Here is an 8,598-nt window from a genome sequence, read left to right on the forward strand (position 1 = left end):
GTTTACTGAGGCGGCCCAGTTGGTGCAGCCATCCGTGGATATTACTCAACTATATGTTGAGGCAGACATTACCTTTTGGTAATGTAGTGTGTGTTTACTCACCTTCGGGTTGAGGCTGCCCCGGCCAGGGATTGGCGGGATGATTAGTGTAACGCGTAAGTAAAGAAAGGAGCACGTTGTCAGGGGGTTGTGCAATGAAAAAGGAAATTGGATTTTTTATCGTATGTTTTTTGTTGTTAGTATTTATTCCTACTCAACCTCGCGGTTGACTGTGTATTCGTGAACACCTGCGGTGAACCGTTTTATGGAGAGCAGATTTGACAGGTACTAAAGATTAGCTGACTTGGGAGCTTATGGGAATGCGTGAGGACTTGGACAACCTACCTAGAAGTCTAGACCACATAGAATGATTTATCACTTTATTTATTTCCGCTGCGAGTTGTAATTAGTTTATATTAAGTTTTAGTTGGTTAAGTAGTACTAAAACATGTAATCATTAAATTTTAATTAAAGTACTTTGGTTTGTTATACTTTGTTATTCACTTCCTCGGGAAACCGAGATGGTAACAGTTCTATTTAATGGGAATGTCTAGCTAAAGGCTCCTGTATAAATGGGGGTGTTACAAATTCACCTGCAACCAAACTCACTACTACAATACCAAATGTAACTAAATCCAACACGTCTCCGCACAATAAGCTAAAATAAGTAACGGCCTTATGGCCGAGTACAGTCATCCAACAGTAAGTAATAAATCCAGAAAATAAACATCCAACACAAAAGAAACCAATCCAGGGAATACAACAAAAGGATCAAAAGTCAGGACCCTCCTCCATGTTATCGTCACCACCGCACTGAAGTGCCAAGACCCGAGCTACCCGCTCCCGGAAAACCGCTTCTTTGAGTAATCCCCTACTAGTCAAGGCCGTAGTTGGCTTCCCACGGTCCCGCGAGGCAGCCAAACTCTGTCTCCTCCGGTGGTCTCCAGAAAAGGATCAACTCCGTAGCTGTGGAAGACTCCCGTGTCTACTCCAGGTCCTCTCCACCAGACAGGCTGAGCTAGCTGTGTTCCTATGCCCTGGTTATGGGCCATCTCATGCATGTTGCGGAGCACCAAAGTAGTGGAGATCCGCTCAGACAAGTCACTCGGCTGCATCCACTAGTACAATTAATGCAATTGACATCGGTTATAAACAGTGATTGGCATCGGTTCCCAACCGATGCCAATGCGGGGGTTGCCAATGACCTTTTTTTGAATTGGCATCGGTTCATGAACCGATGCCAATTTACACATATTGGCATCGGTTGTTATTCAATTGGCATCGGTTCTAACCGATGCCAATTTACACATATTGGCATCGGTTGTACCTTAAAAACCGATGCCAATTTTTGCATTATTGGCATCGGTTGTAACTTAGGAACCGATGTCAATCATAAATTACAACAATGAAAAAAAACATTGGTGCCTCACTAATAAATTATACTACCTGCATTTTATTTTCTGAAAGCTATAGAAAATTTGACAATATCTCTTTATAAATTGAACAATCCAAATTTCATAACAACTTCAATACCAACAAATCCAAATCCAATACAATCACATACATCAAAACCCTTAACTATTCGAGTATCTAATCAACCGTTCACTACATCATATATTTTTTTTTTTACAATATAAAGCCCAAAGCCTCCTAAACCTCGTTCATTTCTTCAAGTGTTATTACTGAACCTGAAACACATGGTAAACAAGAACAATACAATTATTAACTAAACTACGACCTAGAACAACTTAGAAAGAGAAATAAACTAAAACTTAGAACAATTTAGAATGAGAAATGAAATTGAAATACTTCTATATATAACTTGTTGTCTTTAGATAAAATAGCCTACAACTTAATACAATTCAGAATCAGAAATGACATTGAAATACCTTCTCCAAATTGTCTTTTGAGTTTAAAAATCCTACAATGATGTCCCACATCCTGCAACAATTGCTTCCTTTCCTCGAGGCCAACTGCTGCCACGCTTACTCCGACAACTATTCCAATTTTGCTTCCTACACAATAGCAAACACTTGCAGATTCGAATTTTTTTGCAAATTCTAGAAACAGGCAATCTCACTAAATTGGACAAAAAAAGTAGGAGGGAGTACTATATACAGCATAGTAATTTTTAAAGTTAGAGTTTCAACTAACAATCTTGGGAAAATTATCTTTGATTTCTTCCACTTCAAAACTACACATTATTTCTACTAACAATCTTTAGCCCTGTTATGCAAGACCGTAATTCAAAATTTTTGTTCATCACCATAAGAAAGTTTGTACCTGAAGCTTAGGAAGAGGTTGGAGTGTCCGATCCTGTATGAAAGTCAATAGTCGTTAGACTCCTAAACACCTACCACAATCTGACGTTTGAATATAATTACCTGAGCATACAGTGTGAGAATAAGAGTTTTCCTAGAGAAAAGAGAAGACAGCAAACAAGTGAGAATAATTTACCTGAGCATACAGTGTCAACAGTACCGGCAATATTACAGATAGAGAAAAGCTGGTTTAAGGACGCGTCAGACTTGAACATGTTACTTTGAGCTTGAGCAGAATGGAGCACAAGGCAGAGGCATATTCCCTGTCAGAGCCGACTGCATCTTTTAAAGTTGAACAACAGGTTTGTAAGAGTTCCTCATCAGTATGCACTAGTACAATTAATGCAATTGGCAGAAAGGGAAAACTGAAAGGGAAAAAACTACTTAGATCGTCACAGGGATAAAGGCAAACACGGATTGCTTATTACTTTATTATTTATTTTTAGAGAGTCTGAGAATAATTTGAGATTGACTAAAAAGCTAAGAATGGTGGTCAGAGCATCACAAGAGTCCACTATAAGGATTATGAACAAGGATAAGGGAAAACAGATTGAGATTGGAAAAACTCACCAAAGATCGTCAATGAGAAATCTAACCCTAATACAATCAGCACGGTAGGACAATCGGTACGAAAGTACAAACTCATTGCATGATCAGACACGAAAATATCCAAACAAAAATCAACATGAAACTATTAGACATTAAAATTGCTTATCAAGTTGCATAGATATAGCCTTGTCCAAAAGTCCAACACCGTCTAACGTAGATTCCAACATGTCGGAGATTCTAACATAGAAGAAGACACCAAACATACAAGAATATACAAAAGGATATAATGGAGCAGATTCCAACTTATTGACTATGGAAAATACTTTATTTTGAACTTGTTCACAAATATAGCCATGTCCAACATTCCCAACACCATGTCATATGCAACACCTAGAGCCAAGTCGAAGTAACATAGATTCTTACACTCCTAACTGATTCCAAAATGTCATTTTGAATTATCTTCAACAACCACCACCAAAAGTGCATAGCTCCATCAAAATGCTCACAAGGAAATAAAAAAACTCGGTTTATACTAGCTACATGCAAATATAATAACAAAGTGAGATTGTGTGAATTTATTAGGGTACAAGTACATCTCAGATATACTGATATACATACTGACTCTAAACAGTCATAACCCATGTGAATTATACTATTAATCTCATATCCAAAGGTTATAGCCGATAGGCAACTTTCTATTGAACTAAAATTAGTGAATGTGTACGGAGTACTGAATAGCTCACGTTCAAGGCCACAAAATGTATTTATAGCTCCTAATAATTAGTTTGGTAATGTTAAAAAAAGGGCTGGTTTGGAGTCATGAGTTACCAGTTCTACATACGAAATACCAACCGCCCAATACAGTTAATAAAAAGTACTAAGGCTAACAAGTTCATGCCATACCTACTACAGTTAAGTAGTTATGCAAAAATGTTAAAAGGATGACATCTAGAGATATTGTTAACTTCAGTAGGATGAAAGTATAAAAGGATCTCACCTGCATCAGTTTGCAGGGTAGCAATGTTCATGTCTGAAATAATCTTATTGAAGTTCCTTTGTAGAATTCTGCATAATAAAAAAACAAAAGACTTTTGTCAAGCTATATAAGCTGACCGAAGGGAGATTTGATAATTTCTAGACACGCCGATATTGAACGTAATCACATTGAAACATAAAAAGAGGACAGGTAGACAGGCCGATATTGAACGTAATCACATTGAAACATAAAAAGAGGCCAGGTATAAACCATTACAGTGAAGTAAAACGATCTTTTATCATTTCTTCATTAATCTCTGAATATGGATCTCATTAGGCAAACTAGTACTTCATTCATCATCAAAGCATTATAAACCACAACAACTACACTAAAAAAGGTGTGAGATAAAAGTAATCAATCAAAGAAGCGTTGACATCACCTTTGCTACTACCTACTAATATCCATCTTCAATTATGCCGAGACCCGTTCGTCGATCCCATCACCTATTAAATTGAACCTGCTAAGTACATAGTAACCACGGCCAGTTTCAGGAGTAATTTTTTCCAGCAGGCAATTAATCGAACACCTTCGTTACACCCGCAAAACCCGTCGTTTTGCTTACAAATGCAATATAATCATATATTTTGAAAATTAATTAAAGCAATTGAAATTTTAAAAACAAATACCTGCTAGTGAAATAAAGATCATGGTGTTAGTTTTAGACATACTTATCCAGGTTTGAACAAAGTAACTTAATCAGCAGGATAATGCAAACAACCAAAAGATCAATGATAACAAATGAAAAATTGCATTTCAAGAAGCAAAATGTATGACCATGCTAGTTTAATAGGCACAAAACCAATAAAAATCCTCCAAAACCTGAAATCGAACCCCAACTATAATACAAACGATCAATGATAATAACCGAAATTACTAGCACTGTTATTCAATATATTTCAATTATAATAACCAAAATTGCTAGCACTATTATAGTATTGTGAACATGTAAGTTTATGACAAATAAAAGAACAAACCTGGTAAGTTTATGAGAGAGGGAAGACGCCTAGCACAAGAAAAGAGGGAGAACACGCCGAAGGAGCAGTACGGCGGCATAGAGGAGCAGTACGGCGGCTTGGATTTGGAGCGCTGGATTTGGGTAAGTCCGATTTTTCTTTGGGTAAGTTGATTTAGAGTTTGGAGTGAGATGGATTTGGGGGTTATTTTATATAAGTTGCATGTCTTGTGACATCGGTTACACTATAAGAACCGATGTTAATTGTTAAAGGACACCAAGTGGCATCGGTTCTTTCTTCATAACCGATGCCAATAACATAAAAATCAATATTAGCATCGTTTGTTTAAGGAACCGATGGCAATGTCGCGATGTCAATCACTTAAATTGTACTAGTGATCCTAGGGTCATGCACTTTGGGGTAGGGTGATGATGTGACCATTATTTGAGCATATTTAGTCCCCGAATTAGCCCCGTTCCTATGCTTTTTAGTGCATATTTGGGTCATTTACTATCTTTAGTCCTTTGTTTTGCATATTCTTTGAGGTTTTGTTTCCTTGGTAGGAGAGGAGTGCAAACCTTGCATTTTCATGGCAAAATAGAGCTAAATTGATCGAATCTAATGACCAAGCATCAAAGAGAAGACAAGACTAGAAGTCCATTGTACATATTATAGTAGATGGGCAATGATGAAGAAATCCTTGCATCCCCGACTAAATCCCGGAGGATTATTGGAAGAAGAGAGGAAGAAAAGAAGAAAAGAAAGGCTGGGATGAGATCCGCTCGTCCAGCCATAAAGACACCCGTCCAAGACTGCCAAAATCTGAGCGTCTTTGCCATAGGGACGCCCGTCCAACCACGCCCCAATCCGCTCGTCCAAGCATCAATCCGCCCGTCCAGCTACCCCAGAATATGCCCGTCCCGACCCTTGGACGCTCGGATTGTCTTACAGGCCCATACGTCCTCTTCTTCCCTCCATGAAAGATGCGCATATTTTTGGAAGACCGGCAAAAAGGAGACTCGCATCTTTTCTGAGAGGAGCGATTCCTCAAGGACTTAATCGTCATTAAGCCCTTAGTAAACCCTAATTTGTGTACCTAATCCCCACTATAAATACCCCATTAGTCTAATTAGATTAATCATGTTCTTCTTATCAATCTTTAGTGTAGTTTATATCATTCTAATCTCTTCTTAATCTTGTAATCAACTTCTAATCAAGTCTTAATACAAATCTCATTTCCTTAATTTTTCTTGTGTTCATCTTTTATTTTGGGTAATTGAAGATTATTTGGGTTATTATTGGGAGATTGACAACCTTCCAATCATTCATCAAGTACTTCTATTATTATTTGCTTTATTTTGGAATCATTATTAGGTATAACTCTCTTAATCTCTTTTTAATTATTGTTAATCATCTTCATTTATTCATCATGTTTTGCTTTTTTAATATGATTGACAACCTTGTTAACATGTCGAGCTTGATAATGAGTGAGTAGTTTCCTTAACTAGGGTTAATGGGTAATTAGGGGAAACCAACATGGGGGATGATTCATGCTTAATTTAATATCTTTTCATAATTTATTTGCTTGCTTATTGTGATCTCAACTTATGTACATGTTATGTTTGATGAAATGCGAGCCTATGAATCCTTGTATTTTTACCCATCACTTACCTTTTCAATGAGACTTGTAAGACATAAACCAACTAGAGTCTCATTAGACCATGCATATAGTTGAGTAGGGAGGATTAAGTCGACTTGTAGGTGTTGTACAATCTAATCGATTCGGCTCCGGGACCCAAACCTTCCTAGGATTGTAAGATATAAACCAACTCGATCCATCACAACAATAATTGCTTGCTTATAATTTGAGAATATGTTTGTATGATCAATTCCCATGAATCCCCTATGACGCCGTGACACCCTAGTGCTTTTAATCAAATGTTTACATCTCATTTTAATCATCTTGCTTGTTTACTTTTATTGCTATTTAGTTTAGTGATCTTCTTATCTCAACCCAAATCGTGACACCCCTGGACACCGCTACTTGCAATCGAAAATCCTACATCAATACCCATCCCTTGGGATCCGACCTTTACTTGCCTCTTTACTAATAGTAGAGTTGTTTGTGAAGTTATAAATATTGTTTTGGTCTAGGTGCTCCTAACGACAAGTAACCGAAAATTAAGCTCTAAGTGAGTCCGACCAAAAATGGCGCCATTGTCGGGGACGGTGTTAACTTGATTTGATTTTCTTAGATTGTTATTAGTTATGTCTTTCTTTGCCTTGGGGAAGTAAAACTCCTCAAGGTTTGTTCTAATTGTTTTCAAGTTGTTTGATATTTTGCATGTCTAGAAGATCACAAGGTAACTTGTTACCCATTGATCACGAAATTGAAAGGACTTTGACAAACAATTGAAGACTTGCCAGAAATACTTCGAGAGGTATTGGTGAGGTTGTAGATATTCAAACAAATATTGAGTTCATCAACCCTTTTGCAAGAGAAGGTGAGGAGAACCCAACACCAAATCAATCACAAAATCAACCCACAATGCCTAAATTTTCATCACATTCCGTACCGACCGAGGAGAACCTACCCAATGGTACTCCCACACCACAACACTTAACCGGAAATTTCATTGCAAAATCCGCATTTATCCAATTAGTCGAAAGAAGCCAATTTTGGGGAATGCCTAGTGAAGACCCTCACTCTCACATGGAGACTTTTTGTGACTATTGTGATGCGATTTCACAAACCGGTGTGACTCAAGACCAAATTCAATGGGTCTTATTCCCTTTTTCTCTAATCGGCACCACAAAACAATGGTTGAAGAGCCTTGATAAGACTACTCTTGGAATTGACTCTTGGAAGAAGTTGGCTCTAGCTTTCTACAAAAAATTCTACCCTCCGGAAAAGACTAACATGCTAAGAGCTTAATTTACGGGTTTTAAGCAAAGGGATGAAGAATCTTTGTATGAAGCTTGGGAGCGGTTCAAAGGAATTTGTCGCTCATGTCCTCATCATGGACTTAGCGAGTGGTTCTTGGTATAACAATTTTCGAATGGTCTTTATGAAGACTCAAGAAACATTCTCAACATGGGATCAAATGCTATGTTCACCGAAGTTGACGATAATCAAACTTGGAACAAGATTGAGGAAATGGCGGTCCATATTTCACAATATAGTAGACCTCGCAAGGCTACTAGAGGAGGAAAGCATGAAGTGGACTCTATTACTCAATTGGGTGCTCAACTTAGTGCTCATATTGATACCATTAACTTGAAATTTGAAAAGGCTATGGCTAAACTTGAAGAAGGCTCAAAATCACCAAAGCATCATGTTAATGCCATGGTAGCATCTTCATCAATCCCAAGTGGGATATGTGAGAATTGTGGAACTTTGGGACATGACCAAAGTGACAGTAGGGGGGCAAATGAGCAAGTGAATGCTTTTCAAGCATACAAGAGTGGTACCCCTTATTCCATTTATTACAATGAAAACACCAAATTCCACCCAAATCTCTCATACAAAAGCCAAAATATTCAAAACCCTCAACAAACATACACCCCACCTCCCATGAGAAACCAAAATCAAAGACCCTTTTTCAACCAAAACCAAGGTTATCAAAATCAAACTCCATACAATCAACAAAATGACCAAGGTTTTGATGTTCAAAAAGCGGTCCTCCAAATGCAAAAGAAT

The 8,598-nt window shown here is 37.7% G+C and overlaps 1 long non-coding RNA gene and 1 other non-coding gene across 6 annotated transcripts; both read right to left on the reverse strand.

The window, feature by feature from the left end:
• Nucleotides 1-1,511: 1,511 nt before the first annotated feature.
• On the reverse strand, nucleotides 1,512-5,254 carry LOC141592345 (uncharacterized). Of its 5 annotated transcripts, none has more exons than XR_012521130.1 (7): nucleotides 4,920-5,254; nucleotides 4,325-4,402; nucleotides 3,907-3,974; nucleotides 2,497-2,636; nucleotides 2,323-2,423; nucleotides 1,929-2,054; nucleotides 1,512-1,727 (listed from the first exon to the last, which is right to left on the reverse strand). It is a non-coding gene; the product is annotated as an uncharacterized LOC141592345 (long non-coding RNA). The 5 variants fall into 5 exon arrangements; XR_012521129.1 differs by having other exon boundaries at nucleotides 2,497-2,642; nucleotides 4,325-4,405; XR_012521131.1 differs by having other exon boundaries at nucleotides 2,323-2,355; nucleotides 4,920-5,253.
• Nucleotides 5,255-7,818: 2,564 nt separating this feature from the next.
• LOC141593607 (small nucleolar RNA R71) lies at nucleotides 7,819-7,925 on the reverse strand. The gene has a single exon (XR_012521682.1). It is a non-coding gene; the product is annotated as a small nucleolar RNA R71 (small nucleolar RNA).
• Nucleotides 7,926-8,598: the final 673 nt, after the last annotated feature.

This window comes from Silene latifolia, chromosome 7 (assembly GCF_048544455.1).
Source record: "Silene latifolia isolate original U9 population chromosome 7, ASM4854445v1, whole genome shotgun sequence".
NCBI classification, from domain to species: Eukaryota; Viridiplantae; Streptophyta; class Magnoliopsida; order Caryophyllales; family Caryophyllaceae; genus Silene; species Silene latifolia.